This window comes from Pimephales promelas, chromosome 17, assembly GCF_988280905.1.
Source record: "Pimephales promelas chromosome 17, fPimPro1.hap1.1, whole genome shotgun sequence".
In the NCBI taxonomy this organism is placed as follows: domain Eukaryota; kingdom Metazoa; phylum Chordata; class Actinopteri; order Cypriniformes; family Leuciscidae; genus Pimephales; species Pimephales promelas.
The window spans coordinates 7,076,779-7,096,938 of NC_142785.1; the positions used below are offsets into that span (position 1 = coordinate 7,076,779).

Here is a 20,160-nt window from a genome sequence, read left to right on the forward strand (position 1 = left end):
TTGTATTTGAGAGCTGTGGGGTGGATCGCCGCCTTTGTCTAAGAAGTGGCTGCTTTCACAATAGTGCTCATTATGAGGCATCTTCACACTGTGAATTTGACATGAACACTTTCTCTGTTGGATCACACTGTATGAAAATAAAATGTTAATTTTACGCAGATGGTGCATGAGCTTGAAAAGAAAACAGACAATAAAAGGAATGTTTCAAACATCTGTCCAAGATCAAATAAAGACGCACAATCACACGAAAGCCAAATGTTTCCTCTCCAAAAGACTTTAGGCTCTGCAAGGGTTTTAACAGAAAGACGTAATTATTTCCGTAGGAATTGGTAGAAAATCTTCCCTATTTAAACAGGAAAGATTCAAGTCTTTCAGTCAAGAAGCAGCAGGTTGTCACAATCTTTAAAAAACATTGAACACCATTTATAAGACCACAATTAAAGTATCCTAAGTTTATTGGGTGAATCAAAAAGCCTGAGGATGTGTGTTTTTGCAAATGCATGCAATCGCATGTTTTTGTGTATGTACTGCTAGTAAACTGTCCGTTTATATGATTTGACAATAAATATAACCATTCAACCTTTAGAATATTTTTCCGAAACCCTTGAGATGGTACATCGACTTACAATAGGTTGAATGACAGGTCTGCCTTAGCCTGACAGTGTCTATATCGCTTTTACTAGCACTCTGTAACTTCGAAGTGCGGGTAGGAACCCGAGCACAAAAAGAACTACAAAATTCGACTGCATTACGGCATATGTCACTTCCCCCACTTCCTCAAATTCTGACGCGAGAGCCCAACGAGCGTTTTTTTTTTTGTTTGTTTTTTTTTGTATGTTGTCATGGCTGAAGCAGCAAATAAGACCAAGAAGCGAAAGGTTTTGTCGGAGGACAGTAGAAAGAGAAAAAGAGGGAGAGTGGCTAAATAAAAGGCTGGACGAGGATCAATATTGGTCCAGCTTTAGGAGGAGAAGGGGCAGCTTTAGCAGCTTTAGGATCCAAGAGGTCCTCGCTCCTAAAGGTAAAATATTTGGGGTGTGCCAAAATGAGCGAACAAGTGTCTTTTTTTTAATAATAATACATTCATTTGTAATACTATTTCACAAAAACGTAACTAAGTCCCCCGACTTCGGTCCGCTGCATCAATCTTCCCCTGCCTAGCAAACGTGAAGTGCGTCAGAAACAGAGTCGCGCGTGATCAGTTTACTTTTGGCAATGCGTTGTGTAGCTTCGCCCCTCGCCACATCCAATGTAGACTGTATCTTTTGAGGGTATTGCTATCTTTTGTATTGCTGCTTATACTGATTACTGAGTTTGGTAGGGGCTACATTCTTGCAAGTAAATAATACATGATTAGACGGACAAAATAATCGGCCAGGATAACTATGCTATGTCTGCAGGCTGATAGTCATGTTTGTTTGTTTTTTTTTTTGTTTTTCTGGTGAAAGTGTCTTATACAAATCGATTTTTTTATTTTGCAGATTCATTGCAGCTTGATATTATAATATTGACGACATGGCTATTAACTACCACACAAACATTGAATTAGCATATCCATTATGTAAAACACTAGCCACTAGCCAATAGGTTAATGTTACTATAAAGACGCTGGCTTGTAAACGTGAGCTATACATGATCTTTTGACGTTTGAAAAAAATAAAGCCCATTTAACTATATTCATATGTCATACTGAAATATATGCCAATGTACCTGGGATGAACACATTTCGCACGCAGCACTGGAGTCTGCCCAAGATGTGAGAACTCCTTACTTCTGCAGAGTTCGGGGTATCGCTTGTCAACAAATGCACGCGTGTATAACCATGACAGATTTTACGACAGTAGTAGAAGACAATACTGTTTCCCAACTGTAGGGGGACCCCAAGAGCAAAATTTCCAAAATAACATAATGCTGCTTTAAACACTCCTTCAAAGAATTCCTATTACTGGCAGTAAGACCAAAAGGATGCTTTCAAAAAGGTCTAATATTAATCCTATAATATTTATGGAAGGAAAAACTAGATCAGTTCCAAACCTGAGGTAACCTGTCTCTGAGGTAATTGCATCCATCTTTCAAGATTTTCCTTTTTGATGCATCAACCTGCAGGAGAGGCTAAAAATAGACTGAGCCTTATAATGGTTAACAATTTAAATGACTTTCATCACACTAAGTTTTCATATATGAAATGAATCTGAAGGACTACTTTTATGATACTTTTTTTCTTTGTGTTTCATGGAAGACAGCTTCCAGATCCTAAGAGACTACAATGGCGGCTACACACAAAAGCTTCTCCTGAAAGATGGAGTGGTTCCCACTTTGTCGGGACAATCAGTTGTTTATGGATCACAACCTGTAAGTATGCTTTATTTGTTGTTGTCGTTGTTGTGTTTTCTATTTACAGTTCAAATAATACATTTTATGTTGTTGCAGCAACGAAAACAAAGGGCAAAACTGTTTGGCTCCGCTAGCCTGCTAGCTAACATTACAGAGTTGGGGTAAGATCTACTAAACATGGCAAATGAGTGTAAGAGCGTAATTCCATCAAAGTGCAGATAGTAGTGGAAATATCTGCACATTATCTAATGACAACGCACAAATTAAAGAACACAGACACAGCCGGATAATTTCCATAATGACCAACACAATCTGCCAAGAGCAGTGCAAATTAGACATGCTTTTTTGGGCGTTAAATAATGGTGCTAATACCATTAAACTGACTAGCGCAAACCTTAATAAATCACCTGCATTATCCATTTAAATACTCTCCACCCATAAATTTTGTATCTGAAAGAGAAACTCTTACAAACGCATATGCGATAAGGTCAGCCGCAAAAATAACCCTGCCCACGCCTTTGAAGCACTTTTTTTTCTGCATTTCTTATGTAAATCCTGGCAGTAGTTTTTTAATGCCAAAAAAAGGGTTTGCACTGGCACAGGCTGTTAGTAAACCTGGCTCTTAAAGGGATACTCCACTTTTTTTGGAAATAGGCTCATCTTCTTCAGAGTTAAACAGTTGAATGTTACTGTTTTTGAACCCATTCAGCCGATTTTCTAATGTTTAGAAGAATATCAGTAACTAGACAGTTTCTGGTCCCAATGACTTCCATAGTAGGGTAAAACCCAACTGTTTAACTCTGGGGGAGTTGTAAAATGAGCCTATTTCCAAAAAAAAAAAAAAGTGGAGTATCCCTTTAATGGGATATTTGTATTCTTTCAAAACAGTAAAACCCATCTGTTTAACTCTGGAGTATTTGTAAAATGAGCATATTTCCAAAAAGTGGAGAAGCTTTCAAGAAGCTTTCGTGAATTTTCGTAAATACTTAAAGCTGGCTTGAATTGGCTTTATGCCCAGCTGCACTACTTCCTGAACTTCAGCCAGGTGCTAATATGTACATTTTAGGTGCTAAGATGTACATTTTAAGTGTTAATAATATGAACAATTAAGGTGCTAATATGTACATTTTAGGTGTTAATATGTACGTTTTAAGTGTTAATATGTACATTTTAGTTGCTAATATACATTTTAAGTGTTAATATGTACATTTTAGGTACTGATATGTACATTTTATGTACTAATATGTCCATTTCAGGAGCTAATATGTACATTTTAGGTGGTAATATGTACATTTTAGGTACTAATATGTACATTTTAAGTGTTAATATGTACATTTTAGGTGCTAATATGTCCATTTCATGAGCTAATATGTCCATTTTAGATGGTAATATGTACATTTTTAGGTGTTAATATGTACATTTTAGGTGCTAATATGTACCACTAAAGTACCAATATGCAGCCTTTGGGTACAAAAGAGTACCTTTTGAAAAGGTACAGCCCCAGTGACAGCTTTTGTACCTTTTTTCTGAGAGTGTATACACTTACAAAGTTTTGAAGTCAAAATAGCGGGAGGACGGGGGGAGGGATAAATTTCGGCCTTTATTTATTCACTGATCGAGTTTTTTTTCTTTCTTTTTAAAGAAGTATTTTCATCATCAGTGATGGGCATTTATTTAAATAATCTGAAATATTCAGGTCATCGACAAGAGCCTAAAAGCCTCTGAAATGCATGATGACGCACAGACTGCCCAAGAGCAGATGAACTCGTCCTACCACGTGATGTCCTAAGGCCCAAACACAACCCATGTTTCTGCTGAGGCTACTGGGATTATAAAACCCCCGCTCATTCAGGATAAACTTAATTCTTCATAATATTTCTTTCTCCGAAGCAAAGTGGGAAAAAAAATCATCTTACAGTAACAATAAAATTACAGTCCAATACCGTTCCCTATGTTAGGTCTAGGACTAGGTCCACTCATTAATTCAAACGTGGCGTCTTTTCAACCGTGCCTGTATCATCACAACAGACAGAGTCTGGATGGGGCCTGTGGTTTCCTGATAGGACCAGCAGAATTGAGAGAGACACGGAGAAGCAGAGAAAGAGCTGGGCTTTACACACCACAGTCTGCTTTTTATTCCAAATTCAGTGGCCAGGAAACAGAGAAGGAAAGAGAGAAAGAATCAAGAATAAAGGTAAAAATATTGCAAATTAAGGTAATTTGACTCTCCACTTAATCAGATTTAATTTTATTTGCTTTTATTTCCATTACTTCATGCCATAATGTCCTTGCAAATGTTTCTACTTTTAGTGAACGTCCAACTATATACTTTTTCATTTTCTAATTTCCACACACAATACCCTTATACCTGGTGCTCAATTAACTTTACAGAAAAGATTTGACCACACCTGCGCACAATGTTGGATCAAGTTACTTTTAAAAGTAATGTATTACAAAATTGTGTTACTCCCAAAATAAGTAACTTATTGCACTAGTTAGTCACTTTTTGTGAAATGTAATAGTTTACATCACTGTTGCATTACTGTTTCTCAACTGGGCTGGGCTGGCTTGTTTGTTTTAATATAAACAAAAAAAAAGTTAAAATTTTGGCAAATATTAAGGCACTTTCACACCAAAAGTGAAATGAATAAGCCTCAGGCTGAAGGACATTTACACCTGTACAGTAAAGGATGCAGCTCTGGATTAAAGAACAATAGGATCTTATTTCTAAATCTAATTAAGTAATTTTTACTTATTAGTATGGTTGAATTAGATCATTAAGGTCAGCAGCAAAACATCGGTTAATAAAGTGAGATTAAATACATAAAGTATAATTGTGTCTCATTTAATATAGTTAATTGTAAAAGTTTTGCGTTAATGTTCTGAGGTTGCATTTTACTGTTTTTATTCATTTTGAGAAATAGTGAATGTTTTCGTGCAAGTGGGATGAGTAAATAAATGCATGTTCACATTTAGTCTAGAACTAAAATAACCATCATGTTACACTGCGCGAACGCACACACACCTCCTCACTTTACTGTATTTCTCTCAATATGGGGACAGGAGAGCTGTCAGTCAATAAATGTGAAAAAGTAACCAGCGTTACTTATTTGAAAAAGTAACTCAGATATTTTATTGTAAATTGAAAAAGTAATGCGTTACTTTACTAGTTACTTGAAAAAGTAATCTGATTACTCAAGTTACTTGTAATGAGTTACCCCAACACTGCCTGACTAACAAGGCTTTTGCTCAAATTAAACCATCCATTGCTCTATAAAGTCTCATTAAATTCTGTTATGCTGACAAGTAATCATCTAAATCAGATCCATTTGATGTGTTGGTTTTCTAATGAACTGACCGGATTCTCCAAAGAAATTTGGATTTGAAAGCACTTCCTGTGATCCGACAGCTCTAATGTCTCACTTTTTTTGTATGAGTTTGGGATAGGTCTGAACAAGTCTGTACTTCCTGAATGCTGCAAAAAAAACTTTTGTCCACTTGACTGTTTATATATTATAAATGCAGCATGTTGAAGACATGAAAATGATTGAAACCATTGAAACCAAGTGGTATTTATTTTGAAATAAAATAAGCAAAAGCACATTTTTTAGGAAATAAGCTCACACAAAGTTAGGTTTGATTTTAAATTGTTAGGTGTGGGTTACATTTTGGAGGAAGTGATCAAAGGTTTGGGGTTGGTATGACTAGAAATGAAAAAAGGGAAACAACTAACTTTTACTCAACAAGGCTCCATTTATTTGATAAAAATACAAATATTATTGAAATTTAAAATAAAGTGTATTTTAAAATGTCATGTATTACTTTAATAGCAAAGCTACATTTAAGAAGCCATTCCTCCAGTATCTTTCAAAAATAATCTTTCTGACCCATGAGCCATACTCTAAATTCAATTACAATGCTGTCAAAAAGAAGCCAGGAAATTCAGTCCAATCTGATGCAAAACTGACGTGTATACCGATTACCAAACAGCTAGGGATAAAATTGGAATCTTAAAAGATTATAAATCATAAGCAATAATATGACCTTGCGTAAGGAAGAGGTAGAACATGAGCTTGAGGGAGATGTGTGAGAGACTGCTGAACAAAGCCGTACAGTCTGCTTTGATTTCATAATATAACACCTATTCCAAGAAACAGTCAATTCCTGTATTTATCTGACATTACAAAACTGAGAAACACAAAGCTATGGTAAAGTGGGTGGGTTCAAATCACCTAAGCTTATGATAAATCTACAAATGGGATCATATACTACTCACACACAACAGCCTCATCACAGCAGAGGAGTTTACCGGCTCACACGGTCACATTTCTAGATGCTTTAGTTACATGCATACAGCAGCCACTGAACGGTATTAGCTTTTATTTCAAAACATGCACAAGAAAGTGAACCTGTCAAGATCACGAATTCTGAATTAATTTTCATAAAAATAATTATAAAATAAATAAAATATAAATAAATTTATATATAAATTTAGATATAAATAAAATTATTATAAAATAGACCCATATGGTTTACTTTAATGCTGTGAAAATTATTATATAATATAAAATAATAACATAATATAATAATGCATTGTGATTAAACCCACAAAACTTCATTTTGTAGCGCTTTGACTGTCACAATAGTCTTTTTTATATTCTTTGGCAAAACATGTTTAAAATTTAAAATTTCAATCTCAAATAATTGGGATTTGATCGAATAACCATGATCAGACTACCATTTAATAACCGCAACAGTCCTACAAGAAAGTAACTCTCTTTCACAGAACAAGAATAACGCTTTTTATAAGTAAATGGCCCTATTTATGCAAATCTATGATCTATTAAATAAGATTCTGAGAGCATTGTAGTTACCAGATGGTTGAATGTTGGCCCATTTTCCTGCACGCAGCAAAAATCTGCACGCAGCATGCGGTCTCTGTGTGTCCACTATTGAATAATCAATGATTTCGAAATTTTAATTGTCAGATAGAAATGATACCTTATAAGACACTTCCTTCATCCACTGAGGACATTTTCATGAAGCTTAGCGCCTCTGCTCATATACAGCATTAATGAGAGTACTCAGTACAGAAGGATGTGTTCCTGAATTCCCTGGGCTACACTTTCACCTTTACGGACCCTTTAATACTGTTCAGACAGGCGAAATACTCAGTGCTGCATGTAAGACAGTAAGTAAAATAGAAGTGAGAAAAAAAAAATGTGGAAAACGCTTTCCACATTTGCAGTCACTGAAATAAACGAAAGAACAACCAGTTTCAGGACATCGGATGTTTGGATTGACTTTGCATGTGTGCACCTTGCACATTCCTGCAGCTGTAACCACTAAAATTTGATGCAGCTTTCATAAACATGAAATGACTTCTGCAAATCCTTTTAAAAAAGATTGGGTAAACTGGGTTGTTGTCCTATATGGAGTAGGTCCCAAATATGGAAGCTGCTATTAAACAGCCTATAAAAGGTTAACAGTAACATAATTATGAAACAGAACAATTTATGAAACAGCAAAAATGGTAACACAACACAGTAAGGTTTCATTTGTTAACATTATTGTTAACTCTATTGGATTGGTTAACATGAACTAACAATGAACAATACTTCTACAGCATTTACTAAGCTTTGTCAATGGTAATTTCAACATTTACTAATATTTATTTTTAAACTTAAGTTGTTAATAATTGTTAACGCACTTTGAACTAGCATGAACAAACAATGAAAAAAAAATCGCTTTTTTAAAAACTAACGTTAAAGGAAATTATTAATACATGCTGTAAAAAATATATTGCTAAATTTTCATAAGTGTTAGTTAGCTAATAAATAGGCTAACCCCGGTTTCACAGTCAAGGCTTAAAGGGATAGTTTTATGACCCAAAAATTTTAATTTACATTGTTAACTCACCCTCGTGTTGTTCCAAAACTGTATGAATTTATTCCTTCTGATGAATACAAAATAAGATATATTATAATATCTAAGAATGTTGGTAACCAGACAGTTGATGGCAACCATTGACTTCCATAGTATTTTTTTCGTACTATGGAAGTCAATGGCTCCCGTCATCTGTCTGGTTACCAACATTCTTTAAAAAAATATTCTTTTGTGTTCAACAGTATAAAGAAACTCAACAAGGTTTGTAACATCTTGAGGGTGAACTATCCCTTTAAGCTAGTCCCAGACTAAACGTACTTGGTTAATAACGTAACCTCGGTTCTCTCTAGAGGGAACGAGTACTGCGTAAGATCTTACACTAGGGGAAAACCTCTTTTCCACAAGATATCGAAGCCAAAAATTACCCTTAATTTTGAATTTGATGTAAAATGCGTTGCGGCAGCATGCAAACATAGGCAAGACGCTTGCGTGCGTATTAGGGACTTTAAGCAACAGCTGCTGATAGAACGGCGACGGCAGCCGGAAGTAAACTGTTAACTGCTGTAGCTAAAGAAAGCAACAATAAAGAGGACGGCATAGGGGATAACTTAAACGTCAGACAAAATACAAAAAGAAAGTGATTTTAAAAAGTAAGAGAAGGGTTGATTTTAGCACTTAATGATATACAGAAACGATTTCAATGCCACATAACCTAATTAGTAACAAAACTCCAACGCACACCTGCAGGTGATAGGTGCGTCGGATAATAAGACCAGACTAGCTAGTCGTCCTACGGAAACGTTGTGTGTGAATTAACTTCATTTTAAATTGAAAGTTACGATAGTGTGCGGGAGTTCCTTATCTGCTAATGCCACATAACCTAAAACATAACATTAACTGTCTTAATCTGTCACGTAGTAACGACTACAGCAAATCAGCTGTTCTCCCGTAGTAGACGGTTAGAGTAGAACGTCTCGAAGAAGCAGTTAATGTCGCGCATGCGCAATAGAACGCCAGAATGCCGAAGCTCGCCACGGCCTGTGTGAGTAGACGTATCAGCTCGGATTCGGTGCAGGCCCGTTTCCCTGACGAATCGCAGGCAGAGGGGGGAGGTCCACAAAGCTCGCCCAATCCTCACTGTCCGACGCCAGGATAGAGCAGCTGGCCTGCTCTACAGATGTGACGACTCGAGTGAAGCTCGCGGGTGAACCGGCGGGCTTTCAAAGGATGGCTCAGAGACCCGCTTAGTACGTCGCTTTTTACGGCACTATAGCAGGCGGAAGTGCAGACTTGAAGAAAAATGCCACGCGAGTCCCAGAATCACCATGGCAATAGCGCGCAATGATGGCAGCCGCCGTCAGCGAGTGCGAGAGCTGCATGATCCTTACCCAGGCAGGAAACGAAGTTGAAATGGCGGTCCCAGTTGCTGAGTGCGGCTCGGCACGAGCCACAGGAACGAGGCATCTTTAAAAAGACGCGGCTCTTTTAGATAGAGAGAGAGAGAGAGAGAGAGAGAGAGAGAGTGTGTGAGTCGCAGCGGAGAACACACACTCAACAAAGTAAAAGGATATGAACGCCGGAAAGCGTAGCAGGTACGGCGACTAAGGCCGTGTGTCCACCAAAGCGTTTTTCCACGCGCCTGGCGTATGTTTTCAATTGTTTTCAATGGGAGCGCCGCGTTTTTTAAACGCCATGAGCGTACCGAGGTTCTGAGCGTTTTTTTCACGCTGAAGCGCCGAGCGTCCATCGTTTTTACTGGTCGCTGGGAGTTGAAAAATGTTCAATCACTGTCACTTTTTACCCAACCGTCCAATCACAGTGGAGGAGGGGCGGGACTAATACCACACCGACCAACTGTCACAACATTCAAACTGCTGAGGATATTCTGTATCATAGCAACGAAACATCTCAACGAAAAAAATGCTGCGCTGCCAAAACGCTCTCAAGCGCCCAAAGCATGGCGTCTTCAGCAGAGCGTCTAGCGTTTTCAGCTGGCTAAAAACGCTTTGGTGGACACACGGCCTAAAGGTGGCGAGATGAGGGCTAGCGGCATCAGATGCAAAGGCTCGTCCCGCAGAAAGATTTTCTTAGAATCTTCTTCACTTCTTCACGGCTTCTTCACTTCGGATCCAGCGATGCGTGAGCTTCACCGAAGAGTTGAAAAATCATTATATCAGCCCATCGAGCCGTATTTATAGGCCCAGGCCACGCCTGTCTCGGCGGGACATGACATAGTGGGCATGAAGCGCCCCCATTGGATCAGACGTCACCAAGGGCCTCTCTTGATAGGCTGCTGCTGTTGCCGCAGGACAGCCAATAGGCACGCGAGCCGTGCTGCATGCTAATTTTTTGGCTTCAATATCTTGTGGAAAAGAGGTTTTCCCCTAGTGTAAGATATTACGCAGTACGAGAGAACCTCTCAGAGTCATAAGAGAACTGCATGTTTCAGCTGTTTTAACTGAAACTTGCACTGACATATCTTAAAATGTCAGTGTCATTGTTAAATCTCAAGATGCACACCAGTAATGTTTTTTCTAAGGCATGTTTAAAAAAGCTATTAAATGTTCTAACTATGGCCTAATCCTGCTTTAGTCTAAACCCTGTATGTGAAACCAGGCCTAAGGCTACTAAACGTTATGATACTTTATTGTAAAGCGCTACCATTGTAACATTTAAAACATGTGAGATCTTGCCCAAGCCTGACATTTATGAGAAATATTATTGTCCAGGGAACATGACGAATGGCAAAAAGCAGTTTAAAAATATAAAACAGAGATATTATGTTGTTGGAGTTGTTATATGGTTTATTCTTCTGGAACATGGAGAAAAGCCCCAGACTGAGGAGAATCCGTGTCCATTAAAATGACTAAAGCAGTGACGCTTGTTACACTTAATCCACCAACTGCAGATTATCATGCAGCCAGATTACACATGCCTGCAATCGCTTTGCAAAATCATTTTACAGTAGCACACATTTATGGGCTGTGTCTAAAAACTTAGTGAGCTTCTAGACATCTTTGTTATCGACCACAACAGGCAAATACGGTGATCCAAAATGCTATCTAGGTTGGCAGCTCACTAGTTTGTAAACCAGTCATCATTTAGAAAAAATACTGTGCAATATAACAAGCTCGGATAATATGCTGTTGTTTATGAAAACCAATCATTTATGCATCCGGCTGCACTTGAGTTGACACACATCCTTATCTCAAACACAAGATGCAACATCTGTTACCATGGGAGAAACTTTAAAACACCAACGTAAAGAGTCTCTTTAAAATAAAGCCATACCTTTTGATGGACTTTCAGATCTCAGCGACTAGGTTTGTTCATTAACCGGCGTTTAGTGTGATGCGCCTTCTCCGCAGAAGAAATATATTGTCAAAGCATAACTAAACAGTACGAAAGAAATGTGATTTTACATAGTCAAATCCTAAATCCAAAGTTTGTGACAATGCTGTAAATAAAAACCATGCTGCCAGCCTCGTAAATTCCCACTCTTGAAGCCCAGCACAGGGCGGAGAGTTTCAGTCTAGTTCAGTTTCAAGCTGTAAAAATACGCCCACACGCGCAGAACGAAACAGAGTGGGCGGGGTCTACATAGACGTGGAGATGTCACTAACCAATCAGCGACACCCATGTGACGCCCTCTAGTTTAACCGCAAAAGGATACAGAAACCGCTGGTGTGCGTCATTTAATGCTAGAAGAAACATCAAGTGCTGAATTAGAATAAACATACAACTGTACATTGCCTTGAGATGACACCAAGATAGCCTATATCTATATTTTTGTACTATTTTTCCCGTCATTTGCACAAAATAAAATATTGATCTTCATTCGAACCTCTAACACAAATTAGCTAATAATAATATAGCCACTCTTATCTATAACACATTTTAAAGACATTCAAATAGTGCTATTCAGGCGATGCGAATTTGTAGGTCATCCTCCATGGGCTCCCTGTGGAATTTTCAGTGGGTTTTTAGAAATTAGGTTTTCAGTTAGGAATTAAATAAGTTTAGCTTTGAGGCTTTCACATTTTGTTCTATGTGTTATATACACACAATATAGGTCAACATTACATAACAATATTTAGATCAAACAGGAATTCTGAAGCTATGTTCATAAGCTGCTATCTATAAAAGGCATGCACTGGTTTGAGTCAAGCACTCAAACTTACACATTTATGGCAGGCCATATTGTTTATATTGTTAACTTGTTTTGTCTTTTTAAACAAATAAATTCACATGTCACACATTATGAATAGCTATATATAATTTTTGTACATCAATTATAAAATCTCTTCAAGTAAAGTCAATCACAGACCGTATTTTACACATATACTTTCAAAACTACTATTTTAAAAACAGGAAATTCCAGAGGAAACCCTCAGCTTGAAAATCTTAAAGAGATACTTCAGGAGTTAGCATTGAGCTTTGTATTAGTAGGAAACCTGTAGTATTTTTTGAATTACCAAGCTTTCCACCCTCATATCCCCCTGAGACGAGAGATTTATGTATTTTTTGTCATGAAAAAAATCCTCCGATGACGCAAAAATCGTCATTTTGCGTCATTTGAGGATTTTTTTGGCCTGAGGCTAAAGACTACAACCTATAGTGGGTCTGTCCCGCATGTTTTCAACTGTCAGCCATCTTGTTTTGGAAGCTAAGCTAGCAGGCTCTTGTTCTGTGGAGAAAGCTGAGTAGTAGGGGTTACCATCCTCTTTTCCTGGGCATGTCCGACCATCAGCTTTTGCTTTCTGTAGTCGCTATTCATTGTTTACATGCACACCTTTTGTTTCAATCTGACTGAATTCATTCTGATAGGTGAATCAAAAAGTCGTGTTTACATGAACGCTAAACAAGTGATCGGTTGATGTGCGTTTTGACATTGCCAAAAATTCCCGCTCCTCTGTGAGAGATACGAGACCGGTGCGACTCACAGGTGTCATTCATCGGTAATCACGCCACCGGCCTCACGCTGTTCTCCCGCGGCCCTCACTCGTCCTGCTCGCCACAGTAAACATAATGAATGGCGACTGTAGCCGAATCCCGGACATTTTGGATGACCTCGAAACACATTTTCAGGCAGACTCATCACGTAGACTCACTAGTAGGCTAGACTTGTTGTTTAACTACTGCGCTCTGTTACCGGTAGGCGTGGCCTCCTAGGGCAATACCTCCTGTATTCTGGGAGTTGTTGTCTTTCATCCACATAAGCCAAAAAAATACATTTTCTGGTTTTTCTTATAGTCTAGAAAGCTCCAAATTCAAAAATAATTTCACATTTCTTCTACATAAATGACCCATTTTAAATACACATTCATCTTTCCAGAGGTGAAGTATCCCTTTAATTCTCTTCCAGGTTTTAGGACCACAAACTCAACAGCTGATACATTCCCCATGTATTATTATACATTTATTCTTGAATGTTTAGTCATCATTACATACAAAATGTATACATTAACCAATGTTCTGGATGTTCAGAAGTATTAAGATGTGCAAAATTTCAATCAAATTGTGCTCTTTAATGACTTTCATGCAATACATGAGAATATCTGAGGGTCAGATTAAGATTAAGGTAACTATCATAGCCCTTTCAGTTGCACGTGAGGGAAACTGAAGGAACTCATAGCTCCTCTGTACAGTGTTATTGTCCCGCCATGGACTAAATGTCTCAGTAATGAGACCTCTCATCCATGGATTCAGTTTAGTGGGAAAATGGGCTTCCATATTTTCAAACATCTAAAAAAAACACCTGTATGCAGAGACAGACATCAAGAATAAGTGTATGAATCTCAGCAATGGTGACAAACAGATCACCTCTGAACAAAGGCTCTTTATTTATTCATGCAGCAATGAGTTTTGATTGCTGGCACTCAGAATGCACTGCAACATGGTTATTATTTGTCACCATTGTTGAGATTCATAGTCTGATTCTTGATGTATGTGTATGATGTTCTTAATGTCTACATAAACTTTTTATTTGATCATTTGGATTTCATTGAAAAGGTTAAAACTGGTATTCTCTACAATGACAGTGCTGCTTTAATCCATAAGGTAAACTTAACTCAGAAATAGGGTTCTAGCCTATATGAGTTCATTGATTCAGGTCAAATGATTGTGATATAATGATTATGTTAAAACACAACAACACCATCAGTAATGACTTTCATGCAATACATGAGAATATCTGAGGGTCAGATTAAGATTAAGGTAACTATCATAGCCCTTTCAGTTGCGCGTGAGGGAAACTGAAGGAACTCATAGCTCCTCTGTACAGTGTTATTGTCCCGCCATGGACTAAATGTCTCAGTAATGAGACCTCTCATCCATGGATTCAGTTTAGCTGTTTAATTCAAAGTTATAATGATTGCTTTTCAGAACACAGACCCATGCTCAGTGTATTCACTTTTAACTTTAGCAGCCGTATAGGAAAGTGCCATAGAAAATGAACCAAATGAGAGGATAATTGTGGAAATCGAAAGAAAATGATATGTCGAGCAGGAATTCACACACATTCAGAAGTAATGCAGTAATGATAATAGTGCTGTAGGAAAGAAAAGTAGTTTGAGAATATTGGATAAAATTATCCTCTTTTTGTTTGGCTTAAAAAAAAATCATGTTTCTTGAATATAACATCTGGATGACTGTAATTTTTTTTTTTATTTGTTTGTTTGTAGTGGTGCATGTCTTTAATACAGACTGGTACCAATCCTTCTGGCACAGAAAACCACATTTGATGAGAGGAAACAAACGTGCATTTAGAACGATAGGATTGTCCCTAAATAAGCAAACGATGCTGATCCCTATTTTGATTGGATCTACATGTGGATGCATCCTCTTCCCCTTCCTGAAAATGAACAGCATTCCTCCTGCAGGATGGACAAAATTCCGGCTGGGATTTTCCAGTGCTTATACTTTGGACCAGAAATGCACATTTTAGGCTTATTTTACATTTATTCACTAACATGCAAGCTCCTTTCCTTACTAAATTCTCAATCCTCCAAAATTAAAAAATCATATATATAGAAATGGAATGCAAAATAATTTAAAAATGTACCTCAAGGAACAATCTTATTTACAAAGTGCATGAGCAATTGCTCCCTCCAACTCAATCTTACGTTTTTGTCATGAGTTGTGGAGAGCTTTGATTCCACACACTGACATAACAACATAAGCCGACTGAAAGCAGAACAAATCAGATATGCTGATCCACATGAGGGCACATTTGCTACACAGAGGAAGAAGAGAAAAGGAACGGATTGAATCACCCTTGCAATGAATCAATCCCTGCATGGGGGAGCTATCGGAGATTTAGTGCTCTGTGTTGATGAAGGAATGCAGGTAGATAGAGGAGAGAGCATGCATGTCATTATAGCTCTATCAACATATGGAAGTCATTATGTCCTGACCTGCAGATTTAACCCTGTCTGAACCCTGTGCTCTTTACTGCTTTATAGCTTGTGCAGTGCGGTGTGTGTTTGTGGTTCACACTCACTCATGCTGTTATATCCTCATAGCTCAAAAATACTTGCCATTTAATCACTCATCTGCTGTTGAATCTTAGTGTGTCTCTTGTTGTGTCTCATTTCAAAGGCTAGACCCTTGCAGACATTCTATTTAAACTTTCAGGGGAAAGTGTTTTCGGGAGCTTACTCATGGTGAAGTTGAAGTAATTTGACCGTGATGTAATTCATTTATAGACTTCAGTTTCACTTTATTTGGATGGTCCATTTAACACATTCAGTTGTCTATAAGTAACGTTGCACCTACATCTCTACTAACTCTCACTAGAGTGTTAGTAGAGTATTTTGGAGACTGGTAAGGGATAGATTAAGTTGACATGTAGTTGTAAAGTTACTTAGATAGTCAATAGAATGTCTGTTGGAGGAGCATCAAAATAAAGTGTTACCTAGACTTCATGTAGCTTTTTACTTATGCAGATTGCATTTCAAATTTCATAAAAGTTGTGTTCATTTGTAAAGATTATCATAATGAACAAAACTTCTAAGAATCATACATTGGTTTACTGCAATAATACACAAGCCAAATTAAAAATCCTATTGTTTTTTTGTTTTTTGTTTTTTTTTTGCTTTTTTTGTCGAGGGAACCAGGGTGATGCTAACTTCATGGGCTAGCTTTCAAAAATACGTCATTATTGCAGTGCTCTATATAGCAGTCAACTTTGTAATGGTTACTTTTTTGAAATGAGGCATCCTCAATGACACGCAGCCCAAAAATGCAACCTTCGGAGGGCCTTCGAAATAAGACACAGCGTCTGATTCACAAACAAATGACTCTAATGAGACTCTGGCCCTTTTTTCATCTCATAATATGAATCGAATATTATTTCGACTTTTCGATTTTTTTCTTATGTGGAAAAATAGGCTTCCATATTTTCAAACATCTAAAAAAACATCTGTATGCAGAGACATACATCAAGAATAAGTGTATGAATCTCAGCAATGGTGACAAACAGATCACCTCTGAACAAAGGCTTTTTATTTATTCATGCAGCAATGAGTTTTGATTGCTGGCACCCAGACTGCACCGCAGCATGCTTTATATTTGTCACCATTGTTGAGATTCATAGTCTGATTCTTGATGTCTGTGTATGATGTTCTTAATGTATACATAAACTTTTTTATTTGATCATTTGGATTTCATTGAAAAGGTTAACAATGGTATTCTCTACAATGACAGTGCTGCTTTAATCCATAAGGTAAACTTAACTCAGAAATAGGGTTCTAGCCTAAATGAGTTCATTGATTCAGGTCATATGATTGTGATATAATGATTATGTTAAAACACAACCAACACCATCATATCACCATTTCTATTTGTTCATCTGGCTGTTATAACTCAGATACTGCAGCCAAACGAAATCTAAAGTTGATGATGTGAGGATCAAGAGCCCAACTAAAACAAACACTGATCACCATAATGGTGACCAAAATTACTTAAAATAATGCTCCATAATCACTCAATTATTCACTTAATTATCTCATTAACTTTAACACTGCTTCAACATAACCCGTTATGTGCAGCCTGTTGACATAAAAAAGTTAATTAAAGCCAAAATATAATTTATTTGAATGTGTTGAAGTTATATGAACAAATTATGTTTCTTTAACGTAACCCAGTTATGTGCAACCTGTTGAAAAGTTAATTTATGGTAGAAAATTTAATAATAATTTAAAAGTAATTTAAAGTTAATCTGTATGGTAGGCTACCCCACCCTAGACATCAGAGGCTCTTTTAAAAGCCTTCATTTGACTAATGGTATTACATATAATATGCAGTGTATATAAAGAATTGTGACAGTAGATTTTCTTGTCTACTTTTAGTGTTTTTTTCCGGTGTGGCTAAGCATCATGAATTTAAATGGAAATTAAAACGACTCTGGGGGTATGGACGGATGAAAGATATTTAGTCTCTTCCAAATGTGTCTATCGCAACGAGCAAATGTGAAGATCGTATTGAAAACTGAATCATCTGGCACATGTTCTTCTGTTTAATTTGTGCCATTGTGAAAGCTTATACAAAAGCCATTGAGTCTGTTCCTCTATATTGTCAGTTATCTGTCACAATGTATTAGGGATTTGAGGTTAAATGTTGTTTATGTGGATTCTGTGTCTGCATCCCCACTAACCAATACTGGCAAGCTCTACTTCTCCAGGCTAAACCAGAGAGAGAGCGGAAATTATTACACGTCAAAGGAGTAAGTGTTTCCATAGCTCCCCACAAACTTTGTTTATTATCCACAGATAAAGACAGCCAGCCCAGGAGCCTAAACACTGCTAAACTCGTGGTAGCTCAGGGGCGACAAGATGATGTTTCATTATCCCTCTACTCTCTAGTTCATTATCTTGGGACCATTCGGGGAAGCTTTTGGAATGTGATATACTACAGAAGACTGCAAGGCAGTAAATATGTACAGACTCTGATATTGATCCTAAAAAAAGGTAACTCTTTTAGTTTATTCTTAGATAAAAACACTTAGTTCTTTCAAAAATACATGTGCTCATTAATGTATATTTACTTCGTTCAAGTAATAAAGTATTCTCGTGAGTGTATAATATGCCATTGAAAATACATACGGGTAAGGGGTTCTAATGTCGGTCGCCATGTTGCCCATCCATCTTGAAAGTATATTAGCCAAAGAGGGACATACCAACCCGATCTCACGACCAAGTCGTACGAATTCGACGAATGATTAAAAAGTGGCTAATTCGTAACAATTCATACGACCTCACTCGTACGAATTAATACGATTTTGCTAAATCGTACATATTTTACGAATTGGCCAATTCGTATGAATTCGTACGAATGACCTACCCCTGACCCCGCCCCTAAACCTAACCATCACGTGGGTTTAGACAAATCGTACAAATTAGTACGAGTGAGGTCGTACGAATTAGTACGAATTAGACACTTTTTAATCATGCGTCGAATTCGTACGAATTGGTCGTGAGATAGTGTTGGACATACCCATTAATTCAAGCTTCGCCTTTCGCGTTTACGTTCGAGTTAACACTCGTGGACGAGGTCGAACTGGTTAATCTTGGACTACATTGGCCACTGTAGGAATCAAAACGAAATCGGAATTGAGAGGAACAGAAACTAATATTCACTGGATGATCATATACCTTTTCACCGCTAGATGGGGGTAAAAAACACACAGGATAAAGGTAACTGATGAAAGTTCTTCACTGAAGTTCAACTGATTACTGATGAAATTAAATGAAAGCAGCTAAATCCTAACCATGGGGGAAAAAAAGCCTTAAATCACCAGGGATTTCCAGGATGGGGTTTGGTGTAAGATGAGAGGAAGTTTTTGCCTGGATTTAACGTTGAGACATTGACACTGTGAACCAGGATGTCAAGGTGAGGAGAGTCCCAGGAGTTTATCAAAGCTGATGACAGGCTTCTTTTAAGCACTAGTGTATAATATTACAATGCATGGACAGGGCTTTGCAATTTCCATTGCAGTTTTAAATACGAATTGTCACTACTGAAGCCTATACACTGTAAATATAATATTGTTGGTTTAACTTAAAAAAATGAGTAACCTGGTTGCCTTAAAATTTTAAGTTCACTGAAATGGAAAAATTGAGTTAATACAATGAAGGAGATTGATTTAATCATCAGAAACTCAAAATATTATGTTATCTGAACTACATAAATTATCTAAGTTGATTTGACACAAGAAAAAATGTTGTGATTACAAATCATGAAAATATTTTTTTACAGTAGCTACAAAAAGCATATTTTCTTGTGAACCATGATAGTTAAACGTCTTAAAAAAAATAACTGACACTTTTTATCTCACAATTCTGACCTTTTTTTTTCTCACAATTGGAGTTTATATCTCACAATCCTGAGACAAAAGTCTGAATTGCAAGTTGTAGAACTGACATCATCGATGTCATCATCTATTACTGTATGGAATGGAAAAAGCAAACCCTCCATAGGAATATGAGCTGCGCTCCACTCCATGCCATCTATCTCCTCCAAATACCCACAGGAACGGGCGTTGGTGAACAGACTCAGTGAGGTTCAGGCTTGGGACGAATATGGCTTCTGACGTTCGCAGGGGCTATGGCTTCATGGTGGGACGTGGGCTCAGGATCTGGCTCTACTGAGGGATTTACATAAATAAAGATGAACCACCTGACAATAAAGTGGTATTGTTCAATCAGACATTTCAGTAAAGCAGGAAGCAGAGTAATATATTTTTTTCACTACACAAAAAGCATGCCAACAGAGACCTTGATTTTGTTTGGAACATCCAGAAAAAAAAAATCATCAATGTTTCATCCTTTTGATATTCAAAGCTTGCACCTGCCAGAGAATACTTTGCAATTCCTGCTTTTTGCTTTTGTGCCTTTCATCTTCATCATCAGTTCAAACTTCAATCATAACAGCATGAGCTTT

General features: G+C 37.4%; 1 protein-coding gene across 2 annotated transcripts in view; it reads right to left on the reverse strand.

The window, feature by feature from the left end:
• Positions 1–11,763, reverse strand: part of rhbdf1b (rhomboid 5 homolog 1b (Drosophila)) — a 58,741-nt gene extending 46,978 nt beyond the window's left edge. The window contains exon 1 of one of the 2 annotated variants that reach the window (XM_039665755.2): positions 11,512–11,763. The gene's annotated coding sequence lies outside the window, so the exon portion shown is untranslated. The remainder of the gene's footprint in view (positions 1–11,511) is intronic. The other variant, XM_039665756.2, reaches the window with a different exon arrangement.
• Positions 11,764–20,160: the final 8,397 nt, after the last annotated feature.